The sequence below is a fragment of the Oryx dammah genome, unplaced genomic scaffold (assembly GCF_014754425.2).
Source record: "Oryx dammah isolate SB20612 unplaced genomic scaffold, SCBI_Odam_1.1 HiC_scaffold_4, whole genome shotgun sequence".
Taxonomy (NCBI): Eukaryota; Metazoa; Chordata; class Mammalia; order Artiodactyla; family Bovidae; genus Oryx; species Oryx dammah.
In genome coordinates this window covers 75453920-75473879 of record NW_024070188.1, presented here as the reverse complement: position 1 = coordinate 75473879, position 19960 = coordinate 75453920, and positions in this window count along the sequence as shown.

Genomic DNA, 19960 nt, shown 5'->3' with positions numbered 1-19960 from the left:
AAATGTGATTGACACCAAGAAGAAGTCCAAAGACCAGACCCTGGGGAGCTCCAACTTTGAGAGACTAGAAATTAGGAGCAACAAGCCAAGGATGCTAAGAAAGAGCAGTCAGTTTAGAAGGAAAAAAATTTGGACAGTGGAGTATACTGGAGTGAAGGGAAGTCTCCAGATGAAGGGGATGATTAACTGGGTCAAGTTCCGCTGACAAGTCAAATAAATAAGGACTGAAAATGGATACTGGGTTTAGCAACTGTGCCAAGTCAGGTCAAGGAGGACTGAGTGCTGTTGTAATATGGCCACTAGCCTGAACAAAAGAAATCGATCAAGTTTTTGGCTAATTAATTAGACTTCAGGGAAAAAACCCTTATCATCTTCAGTGGCCCTTTTTTCATAAATATTACTTGAGAAGGAGAGCTTTATTCTCTCTACAGTGACAGTCAGACTTAATCATAGAACTGCTTAGCTCACAATGGATGGTTTCATTTCACGTGAAGTACAGATTTTTTTTGCCTCCTAGACTGGAAATCACAGATGGTTTTCTTCCTTAATTGAAATTTTTTCCAAATCATACCTGGAATGAAACAAAATGTATATTTCCTTTGACTGTTTTGATTTGAGGGATATTTTTTTTTCCATTTTTCTCTTCTTCCAGGCCATCCTGAAGGTTTTCTGAAGGTTTTGTGAGCATCTCAGATTTCTCCCCTTTCTCATCCCTTCCCAATCTCTGATTCCTCTGCACTATCAAAATCAATTTAATCTTGAGCATCATAAAATTCTGCATATTCTCAGAGCAGCAGATTGATGTCACTGACAGCATATGATAATTCAAAGAACAGGACAGCAAGAAGAAAGGCAGGTCAGGGGAAGACGAATAAGAGGAAAAGAGAGAAGAAACTGGAGGAGGTGGGCTTAACTGACCATGTGCTTTTATTATTTTCCACAAAAACTGGTTAAACCAGAAACTGCAAGATTTAGAAATTCCATGTTGATAAAGTCCAATCACACATACACAAGCTAAATAATTGCATACATTTAAAAACAAACACTATGGCAATATCTAGGGCTTCCCAGGTGGCACGAGTGGTAAAGAACCCATATGCCAATGCAGGAGACGTAAGAGACCTGGGTTCAATCGCTAGGTCAGGAAGATCAGCTGGGGAAGGGTATGGCAGTGCACTCCATTATTCTTGCCTGGAGAATCTCATGGACAGAGGAACGTAGCGGGCTCCAGTCCATAGGGTCACAGAGTCGGACATGACTAAAGCAATTTAAACATGCATGCATGCATGGCAATATTTATGCACCTCAAATAATGATATTGTTTGGCAACTAACATCAAAATTCACTAAAATAATCAATTTTGAAAAACACTTCTTATTTGCATAATTTTTTCAAACTGATTTGTGTAAAATTGCCTCGTTCTCGGGGGTTGGCAGTACAAACCAAAATAATAAGTCTGTAGGATCTTCTTGCCATGTTATTGCAATCCTAAATCTTTTTTTTTTTTTTTTGCAATCCTAAATCTTAAAGCACATCAGCAGTTGAAGATGTCAAGTAGTTAATGAGTATGTTACAAAGGTGCAATTTTAACATTCTCGTTTATTTAAATCTCATAGTATGAGCAGCAAATAAAAGTTACCATGCCCTACATTAGATTTGATTACTTTAGTGTTCTTGGCACTGTCAAAAGAATTAAGAAAATAAAGGAAAGGTACACCCTCTGGTTGCAATGAATTAATTACTTTATTAGTCCATTAGTCTTACTAGAACCTAGCAGTTCCAGAAAAATGCTGAACTCAACGGATGTTTTTTTCCCGTGATACCCTTTAAGAAAGAGACAGCAGTGAAGCACACAGAAGAAACATACGGTTAGAACTTGCAGAAATATTTTCTGAATGTAAACAAACATTTTCAGGGAAAAAGGAGGGGTATCAAATGTTCAAGGAAATAAATGCTGAAAACATTTTAAAGTACCATGTTTAAAATAGCATTTTAATAGTATATTGTAGTCTTTTCCACTGCAGTGAATTTGACACCTTGGAAAGAAATTGAACATTTTTTTTTCCCTGACTTTGCAATTTGAAACTGTTATTTTTATTATCCTGGCGACAATATTTTGGAAACATGCATGGGGGACCTGCAACAACATTATAAATTTCTAAGGAAACAACTGCAGTATTAATATGAAGAGGAAATTCAAAATTTGGAAGTAATCTTTAGGAAAACAATATTTTAAAGTAAAGCAGTTTGGAAAATATCATTATCTGTACATTTCCCTCTATATTCTAAATCAATAAAAACATTTTAGATTGCTTCCGTTTTGCCACTGCTGATTTTTCTTTATTCTCCCAGAGAGTAAGGCTTTTGTTATTAAAAAAAATAAAGCTATATTAAGATTCAGCCTCTAGAGAGGCTGAATTCCTAGTAACTGCAGGTGTATGGCACTTACTGCTAATTGGATGTGGCTGCTTTTAGCAAATCTGGTAGCTGCTAAAAGCTACTGTTGCCGTAGTGCTGCCTCATCAACACCATCCCTCTCTCCTCTGCCAACGCTGCATATCGGCAAAATCTGCCTACCGAAATGTCGAGCCAACTCCTTCGTTTGAATGCATAGAACAGAAATCATAAAGAGCCACCTACAAGAACATGTGAACCTCTTAATGCGCATTACATATTCCTATTAAAACAGGATTACAGTAAACTATCTCCTTGTTATCGTATGCTTTTTCAAGTCTCATGCCTTGTAGAGTAGGCTACAAAAGGAAACGCTATTAGCATTTTCTTAAGTATCTTCCCTCTAGTGTGCTGTACCAACTGGCTGGTAGACTTGAGTTCTGGAAAATATTGTGAAGTTATACCTGTGTCTCATATCATCATTTGTGTATATGTAGGATGCTTACTCTGAGAAGACTAAGATTACTTTGTTAAATATTGAACTGTGAGTTCAAGAGGGAGGGGATATATGTATCGGTTCAGTTCAGCCACTCAGTTGTGTCTGACTCTTTCAGTTCAGTTCAGGTCAGTCACTGAGTCGTGTCCGACTCTTTGCGACCCCATGAATCGCAGCACGCCAGGCCTCCCTGTCCATCACCAACTCCCGGAGTTCACTCAGACTCACGTCCATCGAGTCCGTGATGCCATCCAGCCATCTCATCCTCTGTCCTCCCCTTCTCCTCCTGCCCCCAATCCCTCCCAGCATCAGAGTCTTTTCCAATGAGTCAACTCTTCGCATGAGGTGGCCAAAGTACTGGAGTTTCAGCTTCAGCATCATTCCTTCCAAAGAACACCCAGGGCTGATCTTTGGAATGGACTGGTTGAATCTCCTTGCAGTCCAAGGGACTCTCAAGAGTCTTCTCCAACACCACAGTTCAAAAGCATCAATTCTTTGGCACTCAGCTTTCTTCACGATCCAACTCTCACATCCATACATGACCACTGGAAAAAACATAGCCTTGACTAGACAGACCTTTGTTGGCAAAGTAATGTCTCTGCTTTTCAATGTGCTATCTAGGTTGGTCATAACTTTTCTTCCAAGGAGTAAGCGTCTTTTAATTTCATGGCTGCAGTCACCATCTGCACTGATTTTGGAGCCCCCCAAAATTAAGTCTGACACTGTTTCCACTGTTTCCCCATCTATTTCCCATGAAGTGATGGGACCAGATGCCATGATCTTTGTTTTCTGAATGTTGAGCTTTAAGCCAACTTTTTCACTCTCCTCTTTCACTTTCATCAAGAGGCTTTTTAGTTCCTCTTCACTTTCTGCCATAAGGGTGGTGTCATCTGCATATCTGAGGTGATTGATATTTCTCCCAGCAGTCTTGATTCCAGCTTGTGCTTCTTCCAGCCCAGCATTTCTTGTGATGAACTCTGCATATAAGTTAAATAAGCAGGGTGACAATATACAGCCTTGACGTACTCCTTTTCCTATTTGGAACCAGTCTGTCTGTTCCATGTCCAGTTCTAACTGTTGCTTCCTGACCTGCATACAAGTTTCTCAGGAGAAAGGTCAGGTGGTCTGGTATTCCCATCTCTTTCAGAATTTTCCACAGTTTATTGTGATCCACCCAGTCAAAGGCTTTGACATAGTCAATGAAGCAGAAATAGATGTTTTTCTGGCACTCTCTTGCTTTTTTGATGATCCAGCGGATGTTGGCAATTTGATCTCTGGTTCCTCTGCCTTTTCTAAAACCAGCTTGAACATCTGGAAGTTCACGGTTCATGTATTGCTGAAGCCTGGCTTGGAGAATTTTGAGCATTACTTTACTAGCATTTGAGATGAGTGCAATTGTGTGGTAGTTTGAGCATTCTTTGGCATTGCCTTTCTTTGGGATTGGAATGAAAACTGACCTTTTCCAGTCCTGTGGCCACTGCTGACTTTTCCAAATTTGCTGGCATATTGAGTGCAGCACTTTCACAGCATCATCTTCCAGGATTTGAAACAGCTCAGCTGGAATGCCATCACCTCCACTAGCTTTGTTTGTAGTGATGCTTCCTAAGGCCCACTTGACTTCACATTCCAGGATGTCTGGCTCTAGGTGAGTGATCACACCATCGTGATTATCTTGGTCATGAAGATCTTTTTTGTACAGTTCTTCTGTATATTCTTGCCACCTCTTCTTAATAATATATGTATACTTACGGCTATTTCACATTGTGTGACAGAAACCAACACAACACTGTAAAGGAATTATCCACCAATTAAAAATAAATTTTGAAAATTGGGCCACATTTACCAGTACCACATAAATTTCCTGATTTAAATATTAGTGCTTTACATTTTTTTCCTAAATTTACACCTTCAGTACATTCTACCAGTTCTGCTATCCGAGAATAATCTCGTGAAACATCAAGGTCAGATAAAAATGCCCTATGTACCTCATCATTCTTTTATTCCAAGACTCTCTTTGTCTTATTGTCTACATTCAGTTCAGTTCAGTTCAGTTCAGTTCAGTCACTCAGTCGTGTTTGACTCTTTGTGATCCCATGAATCGCAGCATGCCAGGCCTCCCTGTCCATCACCAACTCCCGGAGTTCACTCAAACTCATGTCCATTGAGTCAGTGATGCCATCCAGCCATCTCATCCCCTGTTGTCCCCTTCTCCTCCTGCCCCTAGTCCCTCCCAGCATCAGAGTCTTTTCCAATGAGTCAACTCTTCACATGAGGTATTCAAAGTACTGGAGTTTCAGCTTTAGCATCAGTCTTTCCAAGAAATCCCAGGGCTGATCTCCTTCAGAATGCACTGGTTGGATCTCCTTGCAGTCGAAGGGACTCTCAAGAATCTTCTCCAACACCACAGTTCAAAAGCATCAATTCTTTGGCGCTCAGCCTTCTTCACAGTCCAACACTCACATCCATACATGACCACAGGAAAAACCATAGCCTTGCCTAGACGGACCTTAGTCGGCAAAGTAATGTCTCTGCTTTTGACTGTCTACATTAGACACAGTCTATAGGGATAAACTGAGTTATTGTAAATGAATAAGTGAAGAGAGAAAAATCCCGAAGTAGTGACTTTAAAATAATCAGACTTTTACTCTCAGATGGCCAGTATGATTTGGACCAAACACATACAAATATTACACAAATAAATATTATGCTTCTTCCTGCTTCATATCTGCGACCCCATAGATCATGTCTCACAAGAAATTCCAACCCTCTCCCTAAAGTAGTTAGTATCATCATTTCAAGCAAATTTTCCCAAGGTCATATGGTGAAGTCAGGGTTAGCCAAAAATTGAGCTCACTAATGTTGACTCCTTGGTGGCTCAGATGGTAAAGAATCTGCCCGCAGTGTGGGAGACACGGGCTCTATCCCTGGGTCAGAAAGATCCCCTGGAGAAGGAAATAGCAACCTATTCCAGTATTCTTACCTGGAGAATTCCAAGGACAGAGGAGCCTGGTGAGCTACAGTCCATGGGGTCACAAAGAGTCAGGTATGACGAATGACTAATACTTTCATTACTGACACCTAGCAGATTATCCTGCTTCCTTAAAAACTTAATTGCCTATTGGACCTTGTTTTAAGTGTCTGAAGGCTGGTATTGAGACCATTTATACTAATATATTGCAGTTCATCTAGATTGCCTGTTTCTACTGCATTTCATATAAAATTTTTTTTCTGCACTTGGGTTCATTTTCCAGATTTCTTCTCAAAACTTCTTGGGTTCCTGGAACACGTCTTGGTTCCATCCTGCCTAGAGGCAGGATGAACAGTTTGAACTCTAACTTTTGCTTTCCAACTGAGAGAATGTGATTTAAAAAAAGAAAGTGGTCCTAAAACTTAGCCCTGATTTCCAGACCAGAGCTGACCTGCTTCAGTGGCTTCTCAAATCCCATGTCTTCTAATCTGAAGCCAAAATAAAGCACCTGTCAGAGAGGTCTTGCTTTTAGGGTTAGAGTTCCAAAGGAAGGGCTCCTACTTCAAGAAGGTAAGGTGGTTGTCTCAACTCTGACGGAAAAGCCCTTTGAAAAGCTTGGTAAAATTGCAGCTGATCATGAAAAAAGTTTTCAGTGGTAACCCAGAAAAAGTTCTTCATCTGAGACATCTTTCTGCTGGTTCTAAAGGAAAATGACAAAATATCCTTTTAAAAATACCTAGAAGTAGAGCAAGTCCACCCATAAGACTGAAAGCTCTATGTTCATCAGTGTTATTAGGGAACATTGGCCCAAACCTGGGAAGGAGGTAAAGAGAAGAAACCCACAGCACCTTGCCCCCATCCCATCATTTTCTTCAATTAAAAAATATTTTCACCACTTCATATTAGTTGTGATGGCTAAAATGTAGAAGATAGACAATAACAAGTGTTGATCAGGATGTAGATAAGTTGGAATCGTCATACAGTAAGAATGTAAAATTCTGCAACCATCTGGCAGTTCCTCAAAATGCTAAGCATGTAGCTACCACATGACTCAGTGATTTCATTCTTAGGTACATACCCAAGAGAATCAAAAATATATATCCACACAAAAAGCTTGTATAAAAACATTCATAGTGGCATTATTTACAATAGCCAAAAAGTGGAAACCCAAACATCCATCAGCTGATGAGTAGAAAACCAAAATGTACTATATCCATACAATGGAATATTATTTGGCAATATAAATAATGAAGTACTGATACATGCTATACCATGAATGACCCTTGGAAACATTATGGTAGGTGAAATAAGATACAAAAGATCAGATATTATACTGTTTCATTTATATGAAATATCCAGAATAAAACTTCATAGAGAAATAAAGGTATTGAAAATGTGCTAAGATTAGATTGTGGATGTGCTAGGTGGTGGCATAAAACATGAATATACTAAAAACTCCTGAACTGTATGTACTTTAAATGGGTGAATTTTATACTATGTGAAATATAATAAAAATTATGTGAAATATATGTCCTCAGAAACAATGGCTGTAAAGACCAGATGAGACTGTATACAACAAAACACAGAAAAGAAAAACAGCAACTACTTTTAAAATGTAAAGTCTGTAGTCGTGAATAGTAGTCTGGGTATTTACCACTCAGAAATATTTCTGTAGTAAGAGAAAAAAGTTACTAGAGGTTTGCCTCCCACAGCCCATCTGCCTGTTCAATGATTCATTCATTAAAGACTCTTGCAGTCACCCAGAATATATCTGTGTTGTGCTTGCTGACTCTCCTAGCACATCCACCATCTAAGAGCTTTCAGGGAACAAAATGTTCCATCCATCACTCTTTCAATTTATGCACTACTAATTGACTAAAAGGAAAGAGGGTTTTAGACCTTTGGTTAGTCTACATTTTATAGCCATTCAGTACAGAGAAAAACTTTTTTTTTTTTTTTTTGCAGATGACAACATTGATGCCTGAGATATGAGCAATGTTGAACAACCTAAGAATTTGTGGCCAATACTAGAAAATCAATAGCAAAATCTGACGTAGCACTTTCTCCATAACGCATAGATCTAGCAAGTTGCATATATTAATTCCAATAAATGCCACAACCCATTATTAACTGTAGTTCACACACGAGAATGCAAGGCTCTGAGTAGCTTGCTCAGTGTCACACAGCTCACAAGTGGGGCAGAGACTGGATCAGCACCAAACACTCAGACTCCAGAAACTGTGTCCTTGACCTAGTCTACCCACTCCCCCCCTAAATACAAGTTTGATATAGAAAAGATCTGCCACATATTATGCTTTCTCTAATAATGTTTTTAGTCAAAATAAAACTGAAAATCAAATTCATAGAGTAACCCAAATTTGTACCTTTCATCACCTTGAGTCTTCCTCAACCAGATTCATTTACATCGCACATAGCACTTCAGTTGAGTTACCATATCAATTTAGTGTTTGTTATAAAACACAGCACTGTGGTGTTGGAGAAGACTCTTGAGAGTCCCTTGGTCTGCAAGAAGATCAAACTAGTCAGTCCTAGAGAAAATCAACCCTGGATATTCATCGGAAGGGGTGATACTGAAGCTGAAGCTCCAATACTTTGACCACCTGATGTGAAGAGCCAACTCATTGGAAAAGACTCTGATGCTGGGAAAGATTGAGAGCAGGAGAAGAAGGGGACAACAGAGGATGAGACGGTTGGATGGCATCACCGACCCAGTGGACAGAATTTGAGCAAACTCCAGAAGACAGTGAAGGGAGGGAAGTCTGGCATGTTGCAGTCCATGGGGTCGCAAAGACTCAGACATGACATAGTGACTGAACAACAACAGTAAAACACAAAACCATCACGAACCACTTAATAAATTTACTGGAACCCATATATGGATAGTTGTTATGGGACAATTTTGTTTAATTAAAAAAAATTTTTTTGTGGCCCCACAGCATAGCATGTGGAACATTAGTTCTCCTAGCGATGGAATCCTCACCCCTGCACTGGAAGTGTGGAGTCTTAGCCACTGGACCACCAGGGGAGTACAGTGACAATTTTAAATTATCATCCTCTTTGTGGACTATATCTCAGTTCAGTTCAGTTCAGTTCAGTCACTCAGTTGTGTCCAACTCTTTGCAACCTCATGAATCGCAGCACGCCAGGCCTCCCTGTCCATCACCAACTCCTGGAGTTCACTCAAACTCATGTCCATCAAGTCAGTGATGCCATCCAGCTGTCTCATCCTCTGTTGTCCCCTTCTCCTGCCCCCAATCCCTCCCAGCATCAGAGTCTTTTCCAATGAGTCAACTCTTCGCATGAGGTGGCCAAAGTACTGGAGTTTCAGCTTTAACATCAGTCCTTCCAAAGAACACCCAGGGCTGATCTCCTTCAGAATGGACCGGTTGGATCTCCTTGCAGTCCAAGGGACCCTCAGGAGTCTTCTCCAACACCACAGTTCAAAAGCATCAATTCTTCGGCACTCAGCTTTCTTCACAGTCCAACTCTCACATCCATACATGACCACTGGAAAAACCACAGCCTTGACTAGACAGACCTTTGTTGGCAAAGTAATGTCTCTGCTTTTCAATGTGCTATCTAGGTTGGTCATAACTTTTCTTCCAAGGAGTAAGTGTCTTTTAATTTCATGGCTGCAGTCACCATCTGCAGTGATTTTGGAGCCCCCCAAAATTAAGTCTGACACTGTTTCTGCTGTTTCCCCATCTATTTCCCATGAAGTGATGGAACCAGATGCCATGATCTTTGTTTTCTGAATGTTGAGCTTTAAGCCAACTTTTTCACTCTCCTCTTTCACTTTCATCAAGAGGCTTTTTAGTTCCTCTTCACTTTCTGCCATAAGGGTGGTGTCATCTGCATATCTGAGGTGATTGATATTTCCCCTGGCAATCTTGATTCCAGCTTGTGCTTCTTCCAGCCCAGCGATTCTCATGATGTACTCTACATAGAAGTTAAATAAGCAGGGTGACAGTATACAGCCTTGACATACCAGTTTGTTGTTCCATGTCCAGTTCTAACTGTTGCTTCCTGACATGGACTATGCCTAAAATAATGCAAATCACACAAAGTTTAAAAGGCAAAAAACAAATCAATCAAACATTGCATCTACGTACTTCTCAAGAGAAAAAAAAAGGAAGAGGGGATCATTGTTCCCTTTTCATTGAAATAATATATATTTTTTAACTGAATAATGTATTCCTGGAGTATTAAAGAATTAGCCAATAGCTGATCAACAAGAACAGCTATCGATCTACTTGTATTTGGAGGGCCACAAGTTTGATTAACTTCAGCACTTCCACTGTTTAAAAAAGAAAGTACAGGCAGGAATTCAAGTAGAATCAATAATTTGTTCATGATTATCCTAATGGAATATGTCTAAAAGGAAGCAAAATATATAGAATTAGTATATGATCCAGCAATCCCACTCTAGGTATGTATCCAAAAGAATTGAAAGCAGGGTCTCATAGAGATACTTGCAAACCCATGATCATACTTGCATTCCCCACAATAACCAAGAGATAGAGGCAACCCAAATGTCCATAGACAGATAAGTGGTGCATTCATGCAGCACTCAATTACTGTCTTATGTCCTTTCTGTATTCCCAGTCTGTGAGATCTGAAGGAAAGAAATAAGGACTTATATTTCTTTATGTCTATAACACCCAGCACATTCATGCATTTACACAACAATATTGATTGAATGCCTACATCCTTGGCCCTATTCTAGGTGTAATGATCACCAGCGTACAACAAAGTTACCGTCACTAAATACATGACTGGTGAACTTGATTATAATGATTCTATTAAACTGAATTGAACACCAGTCAGAGTCTTTTCAAGAGAGTCAGCCCTTCACATCAGGTGGCCAAAGTATTGGAGCTTCAGCTTCAGCATCAGTCCTTCCAATGAACACCCAGGACTGATCTTTAGGATGGACTGGTTGGATCTCCTTGCAGTCCAAGGGACTCGCAAGAGTCTTCTCCAACACCACAGTTCAAAAACATCAATTCTTTGGTGCTCAGCTTTTTTTATAGTCCACCTCTCACATCCACACATGACTACTGGAAAAACCATAGCCTTGACTCATTGGAAAAGACTCTGATGCTGGGAGGGATTGGGGGCAGGAGGAGAAGGGGACACCAGAGGATGAGATGGCTGGATGGCATCACTGACTCAATGGACATGAGTCTGAGTGAACTCCAGGAGTTGGTGATGGACAGGGAGGCCTGGCATGCTGCGATTCATGGGGTCGAAAAGAGTCAGACACGACTGAGCGATTGAACTGAACTGAACTGAACTGAACTGACTAGATGAACCTCTGTTGACAAAGTAATGTCTCTGCTTTTTAATATGCTATCTAGGTTGGTCATAACTTTCTTTCCAAGGAGTACACGTCTTTTAATTTAACGGCTGCAATCACCATCTGCAGTGATTTTGAGCCCCCCAAAACAAAGTCAGCCACTGTTTCCACTGTTTCCCCATCTATTTGCCATGAAGTTATGGGACTGAATGATATGATCTTCGTTTTCTGAATGTTGAGCTTTAAGCCAACTTTTTCACTCTCCTCTTTCACTTTCATCAAGAGGCTCTGTACAGCAGGAACTGTTCTAAGCATCACTATTATTATCTCCAGTTTGTAAGTCAAGAAACTGAGGCACAGAGAAGTTAAGCAATTTGCCCAAGATTACACAGTTAAGAACTGGCAGGGATAAGATGTCAATCTCCGCAGGCTTGTTCCAAAGTCGGTGCTCATAACTACTCTATCTGCTCAGCATGACTACTCAGCTAAGTTTAAGGGAAATGATATTAATAATACCCTGCATTTAGAGTGAATGAGCTCATGGGGGAGCAGGGTAGAGAGAGAGCTATAATATAAAATGATAAGTGCTATAACAGAGAGGTAAGTGTCGGAGCACAGAAGAGGATTCAATGAATTTTATTCTAAAAATGTGAAGGCTTTAGAGGGAGACACATTGAAGGTAAGCTTTGATAAAGGCCCCGGGAGGAAAAGGAGTAAGAAGAGAAAAAGGAAGAGAAAGGGATGAGGAGGAGGAAATGATTGTGATAATGGAAAGATTACCACCAGGGCACAGAGGAGAGAAAATTGACACTGCTGTGGATTGCTAGGGAACAGCAGTGAGCGACAGACCACCTCTCACACCCCTATCAGAAATGGAACACTTTTCTCCCAATAAAGAGACCCAGCTCGCCGGAGGCAAACACAGCCACAGCCAGGTAAATCCATAGCTGCAGCCCCACGTCTGCTGCCGACAGGTGGTCAAAGTGGATAGAGGAGAGGAAAGCCTTACCCGCTGCTGGACCTCAAGCCATATTCACCTGCCTGAGAGCAGAACACAGACCTTGACATTTTCAAAATAAAGCCTAGGCTTTCAGGAAAAGATGTAGAAATGCTAAGTAAATGACTGAAGAGAAATTTTCAGGGTGAACCAAATTCTGAGTGTTTGGGTGTCTAATTACAAAAGAACTGTTTACTTAGCCACAACCGTGCGCAGTCCAGAAACAAGTTCCAGTGACACTGCTTCATTTTAAAAATAGAAAATTATCAAAATTTACTCCTTTATAACTAAGGAGGCTGTATGAAATATGAAGAATGGCTGCTGGAGAATAAGAGGGAAGTTCAAGAGAGAGGTGAAGGCCAAGGTGAGAGTGTTTAGAGGCCAAGGTGAGAGTGTTTAGAGGCAGGGGACCATCTTATCAGCTCTGAGACAGTGCAGGGGATTAGGGACCTGGGGAGTGGCACGAATACACAGCCTGTCCATACGAGGCAGAAAATAGATCTATCTTCAGAGAATATTTGTTTTAACAAGTACAAGGTGACCTAGGGAGACGTGCATGCATGCTAAGTCAATTCAATCGTGTCCAACTCTTTGCAATGGTATGGGCTGTAGCCTGCCAGTTTATTCTGTCCATGGGATTTCCCAGGCAAGAATACTAGAGTGGGTTGCCATGCTCTTCTCCAGGGGATCTTCCCAATCCAGGGAAGGAACCTGCGTCTTCTGCATCTCTGGCATTACAAGCAGATTGTTTATTGCTGAGCTAGAGGGTAAGCCCCATCTAGTGATAATGCGGCCATAAATCTCAACTGACTTGTTAGATCTGCAGTGACAGAACCAGCAAAGACTGGACCCAGGTCCACATCTTAAGGAGCACAGTGCTTTTCACTCAGCAGCTTCTCAACAATAATGTGTGAATGGAGAATGGACAAAGGGGGGTAAAGAGAGGGATAAAGGGAAAGAAGGAGAAAGGGAGGGAAGAGACAGCTAATGAGGACCAGGTCATGGGGGACTGTGGTAGATTGCTAACAGATGAAATGAAAAGATAAGGAGGAAAGGATTTCTGCCACAAGAAATTGAACTATGGTGCCTATAAAGATAGACGTTCAAAAATCAAGTCAGTGCATGAACAGCAAGGTGAAATAAATAATTTACTTTAATCTATGGCATGGCCATATTTTGATCTCATGGCCAATGAGATCAAAGAGGTTTGGGATTATAGTCTATAAGGACATCTTGTCATTTGAGAATAAATGAAAGTGTCTCAGTGAAAAATCCTTGAGATATATCACATATGGCAACACTGAAGACTTTTATAATCCTGACTCTGCTGACGAAACAGCTGTTATTCCCTTTGTTTGACAATATGCAATATGAAGGGGATCCCTTCATGTTCATGAGAAGCAAGAAAGAAAAAGCTTCTACACAGAAGATAAATAGAAGATATCCTACCTAGCAAAATTACCCTAAAGAAAGAGCCACATCATGGTTGTAGACCTTTATCTTGAGAATAAAGGCTGACTGGCCTCAACAATAAGATTACAAGATACAACAAACATCAACAGTCATTCTGTTTATGTAAAACTTACATGCCAAGGACTTTGCTAAATGCTTTCCATGTTTTATCTTTCTGTGAAGACTCACTTTATCTCACAACAACTCTGTCAATAAGGTACAAGTATCTTTATCGTTATTTAAAAGGTTAAAAAAATTTAACAATTACCAAGATTGAGAAATCTGACTCCTAATCACCTAGTGCTCAGGCCAAGACAGTTAAGCCAGGACTCAGTGAAACCTCATCCTACAAATAAAATAAAACATGAAATACTAGAAGGGATTGAGGATAGAGAAATCTCTCCCAACAGTCTGTATTCCTTGATTTTGAAAATGGTGGGAAGTGTCCTGCTGCTCAAAGAGGCTAAGAAATACCTGCTGAGTGCTGAAACCAGTACTAATATTCCAACTTAACAGAGGTAGGAGGTAAATCAGGTTTCAACATTGCCCCAGGACCTTCTTCAGCCACCACCAACTCCCAAGTCAATATGAAGCTTATAAGTCATTTCATCTTAATCAACTCCAATTCAAATCAAGCTCACTTTGACCACAGACACTGAATTTTAGTTTCTGCACATATAAATTATTGTATAAGTGAAGCATATATAAAATAAAACTAACCCATAAAAGACAAAAGTCCTCCAACAATATGTGTTCATGGACCCATTCTAATTTATGATACTGTTTTTATGAAATACACAAAACTGGAGAACTGCTAGTTGCACACTATTAAAAAAAAACAGATTCTGATAGATGTGTTATGTTCAAAACAACTGCTTCTCACATCTGCTATGATGATTATTATCCAAAAAGCCAGAAAATATCAAGTATTGGTGAGATACTGGAACATTTAGTTACCATTGGTGGGATTGTAAAATGGTGTAACTTCTGTAGAAAACAGAATGGCAGTTGTTCAAAAAAGTTATAAATAGAATTACTATATGATCTAGAAATCCCGCTTCTGAGTACATATCCAAAATAATTGAAAGCAGGATCTCAAAGAGATATTTGCACACTAATGTTCATAGCAGAATTATTCACAATAGCCAAGAGGTAGAAGCAATCTGAGTATCCTTTCACATGCGATGGAATAAACAAAATGTAGTGTCGACAGACAATGACATATTATGTGACCTCAAAAAAGAAGGAAATTCTGTCACATGCTACAACACAGATGAACCTCAAAGGCATTATGCTAAGTGAAATAAACCAATCATAAAATTTGAAAACTGTATGAGTCTACTTACATTATGGGTCCAAAGGAGTCATATTCATAGAAACAGAAAGTAGAATGATAGTTGCCAAGGGCTGAGTGGAGGGGAGAAATGTAAGTTGTTTAATGTGCAGAGTTTCTGCTTTACAAGATGAGAAAGTTCTAGAGATCTGCTGCACAACAATGTGAATGCCCTTAAAACCAGCAAACTGAACACTTAAAAATCGTTAAGATGGTAAAAACTCACGTATACATTATCATAATGTAGTCCTTCCATACCATTTGGAGATTTTCTTCTGATAGCATTATCTTACAGATTTTAAACAATACATCTAAAATATGGATTCTTTAAAAATAATAAAAAGGAATAAATTATGAGAAAATGATAAAATGACTATATGTAGAAGAGAAAATAAATCTGTTTTGTGTTTCTTAAGACAAAATTAGACAGAAGATTCAAGGAGAGACCTTAAAACTTTATTCAAAAAAGAGTTTTATGAGATCTGGCCAATGGAATGTGTTTTCTTAGGTGGTAAGTTTTGGGTCACTGATTCATTCAAGCAAAGAAAGACTTGTATCTATGAGTATTGCTATGGGTCTTTTTGCACTGACTGGAAATTTTTCCTCCATCACCTCTAAGGTCCTTCTAGTGCAAATCCTATGATACTATGTCAAAAGAATTCAAGTAAACAAAGGGACGGTGGGAGGTTTTGATCATCCAGGAAATTATTCACAAACAAAACCGAAAAGATTGATAGATTTTATTATATAAAAATAATTCTTTCTATCCACACCAAAACAAAAAACAAAACAAACAATTAAAAAACCCATAATCATAAAATGAAGGTGAAAGGCCAACAATAAAATGTGAAATAAAATTTGCATCATTTGGTAAAAATGGACTGATAATCATATTACACATAGAAGTTTTACAAATCATTAGCAATAACCAAAATAATAAAACTACAATAACAAAAGGCTCCAAAAATATTGACAGGCAATTGCAAAAGAAGAAATGCCTATAGACAATTAAAAAAGATGTCAATATTTACAGCTCTTTCTTTATAATGCAATAGTGTATAGACATTAAAAGTAGTAAGGCAGTTCTTCACTTACTAACGTGGAAAAATCTCCAAGAAATTTTGCTAAGTGAAAAAAAAACAAGGAAAAAAACAATGCATAGGGTATGTGCTTCTGTTTGTGGAGGAAAACATAAGCGCCCATATATACATACACACGTGTTTGCTCTCATGTTCCTTTCCTGGTTGTTGTTGTTGTTTAGTCACTAAGTCATATCTGACTCTTTGCGATCCCGTGGACTGTAGCCCGCCAGGCTCCTCTGTCCATGGAATTTCTCAGGCAAGAATACTGGAGTGGATTGCCATTTCCTTCTCCAGGGCATCTTCCTGACCAGGGTTCAAACCTGTGTCTCCAGCTTGGCACGCAGATTCTATACTACTGAGCCACCTGAGAAGCCCCCTTTCCTTATATGTGCGTAATTATTTTGGGGAAGCCACTCAAGAAAATGCTAGAGTGGCTGCCCCTTGAGAGGGTTACTGATAGATGTCTGGGAAGCAGGTGTTGTAGGTGCACAACCTGCATAATAATCTTTGTTTCTTTAACACTTGAACCATGTATATTTGTTCAAGGGATAAAAAATTTTTGTTCATTTTTGTACTTCCTGCAAATCAAAAAAATACACACTGAAATGAGAAATCTTTTTCTTTTGTCTATTAAATAAGAAGAATAGGAAGAATAATAGCCTAGAAGTATCCAGTGTCCAGGCAAATACTCTCTCTTTTGGCTGCTAGGATTAATGTAATTTGAGACGATCTTTCTGGAGGATAATTGACAATACAAATCAAGAAACTTAAAATGCACCTATCCTGAGATTTGGCAAAGACAACAGAGTAGAAAGACCCTGAGCTTACTTCCTCTCACAGGTACATTAAAATTTAAAATACTTATAGAACAACTGCCTATGAGAATGACCTGAAGACTAGCAGAAAAGATTTTCTGCTACTAAAGATTTAAGAAGGATCCACAATGAAATAGGTAGGAGGGGTAGAGTTGCGGAATAATCAAGACCCACACCTCCAGCCATAAAAGGGGAGGATGATTACAATTGCAGAGGTTTGTCCCAAGAAGCAAGGGGTTAGAGCCAGACATTGGGCTCCCCAGCCCACAGGTCCACAGGTCCTGCACGGGGAAGACAAGCCCCTAAATGACTGGCTTTGAGGCCAGTGGGACTTGAATATGAGAGAGCCAAGGGACTGTAGGAAAGAGAGACTCCATTCTGTAAGGACACACAAAAAAACCTCACACACACACATTTTGTGTCCCAATGCAAGGGCTAATTTGAAAGAAATTTGAGTCAGACCTACCTGCTTATCTCAGAGAATATCCAGACAGTCAGGAGGTAACTAGGACTTCCCCTGGTGACACAGAAGCTGGAAGCAGCCATCTGGGGTGGGGGGGGTGCGCTCATTCTACCCCCACGACATTTATGCTAACAGCCGCCATATTGGAGTCTTCCCTCTAGCGTACTAGCACCGAGGGCTTGCCCCTCCTCCCACCAGCAGGCCAATACCAGTGTTGCCCACCCACCCAGTCATCCCTGGACTCAGTCTTGTCCACCACAAGGCCAGTAACAGTCCTAGGATTCCCCAAGCCATGCAAACAGTCATGCTGGGACTCAGCCTCACTTACCAGCAGTCCAGCAGTCACCACATGACGTAGGGCCTGACAGCCAATAAGTGCACCCACAGCCCAACCACAACAAAAGGACCCATGCAGCACACACAGGGACACCCCTAGAGCATAGAGCTCTGGTGACTAGAGGGATGTGTGCTGCTGAACCTGCCAGGACATCTCCCACGTAAGACCATTTCCACGGAATTGGGTATTGTAACTGACATACCTACTACATAGAAATAAACACGGAGAACTAATGTAAAGGAGGAGATAGGGAAATGTGTCCTAAACACAGGAACGAAACAAAAACTCAGGAGAAGAACTAAGTGGAGACAAGCAATCTACCCAATATGTAATACAAGGTACTAATAAAGATGCTCAGTAAACTTGGGAGAATGAATGAAAGCCATGAGAGGTTTAACCAAGAGTTAGAAAACACAGGGGGCTTCTCTTGGGGCTCAGTGATAAAAACTCCGCCTGCCAATGCAGGAGACTCAGGTTCAATCCCTGGGTCAGGAAGATCCCCAGGAGATGGAAATGGCAACCCTCTCCAATATTCTTGCCTGGGAAATCCCATGGACAATGGAGCCTGGCAGGCTACAGTCCATGGAGTCTCAAAAGAGTCAGACACGATTTGGTGACTAAACAACAACAACAAAGAAAATACAGAGAAGAACTGAACAGAGCTAAAAAAAGAAATACATTGACTGAAATAAAAAATGCACAAGAAGAAGTCAGTAGTAAATTAGATGATACAAAAGAACAGATTACCTAAAAAAAAAAAAAAAAGAAGAACAGATCAATGAACTGAAAGAGTAATGGAAATCAACCAAGCTTAAAAGCAAAAAGAATTTTTAAAAAATGAGGATAGCCTAAGCGACCTCTGGGACAACACCAAGCATACTAATATTCACATTTGTGTCCCAGAAGGAGAAGAGAGAAAGGGTCAAAGACCTTACTGAAAGAAATAATAGCTATAAACTTCACTAACCTGGGAAAAGAAACAGACTTCAAGTTCAGGAAGCACAAAGAGTCCCAAAAAAGATGAACCCAAAGAGGACCATACCAAGATACATTATAATTAAAATGGCAAAATTAAATATAAAGAATCTTAAAAGCAGCAAGGGAAAAGCAACCAATCATATGAAAAGGAACTCCCGTAAGACTATCAGCTGGCTTTTCAGCAAACATTGCAGGTCAGGGAGCAGTGGCACAATACATTCAAAGTGATAAAAGAAAAAATCTATTGCCAAGAATGCTCTGCCCAACAAAGCTATCACTCAGATATGAAAGAAGAATATAGAGTTTACAGACAAGCAAAAGCTAAAGCAGTTCAGTATGACTAAACTAGCTTTACAGGAAATTTACAATAGCTAGGACATGGAATTAACCTAGATGTCCATCAATAGATGAATGGATAAAGAAGTTGTGATACATATATACCCTGGAATATTATGGCAGAATGGGGTAGGAAGTGGGAGGGAAGTTTAAGAGAGAAGGGATATATGTATGCGTGTAACTGATTGATGTTGATATATGGCAGAAAGTGAAAGTGTTAGCTGCTCAGTCATGTTTGACTCTTTGCGACCCCATGACTGTAGCCCACCAGGCTCCTCTATCCATGGAATTCTCCTGGCAAAAATACTGGAGTGGGTTGCCATGCCCTTCTCCAGAGGATCTTCTTGACCCAGGGATCAAACCTGGGCCTCCCGCACTGCAGGCAGATTCATTACTGTCTGAGCCATCAAGGAAGCCAGGGCAGAAACCAACACAATATTGTAAAGCAATTATCTTCCAATTAAAAATAAACAGATTTTTTAAAAAAGAAAGTTAAAGGGATTTCTCTTAGAGGAAAAAGACCACAGGTAGAATTGGGAAAATTAAGAAAGGAAAATATTCATTGATCAAGGCAAGCATACAGTAAAAGTAATGGATTAACCCCTTATAAAGCTAGCAGGAAGGTTAAAAAGATAAAAATAGAGGGTTATCATTACCATCTTTCTAAATTCCATATATATGTGTTAGTATACTGTGTTGGTGTTTTTCTTTCTGGCTTACTTCACTCTGTATAATAGGCTCCAGTTTCATCCACCTCATTAGAACTGATTCAAATGTATTCTTTTTAAATGGCTGAGTAATACTCCATTGTGTATATGTACCACAGCTTTCTTATCCATTCATCTGCTGATGGACATCTAGGTTGTTTCCATGTTCTGGCTATTATAAACTGTGTTGCGATGAACATTGGGGTACACGTGTCTCTCAATTCTGGTTTCCTCGGTGTGTATGCCCAGCAGTGGGATTGCTGGGTCATAAGGCAGTTCTAT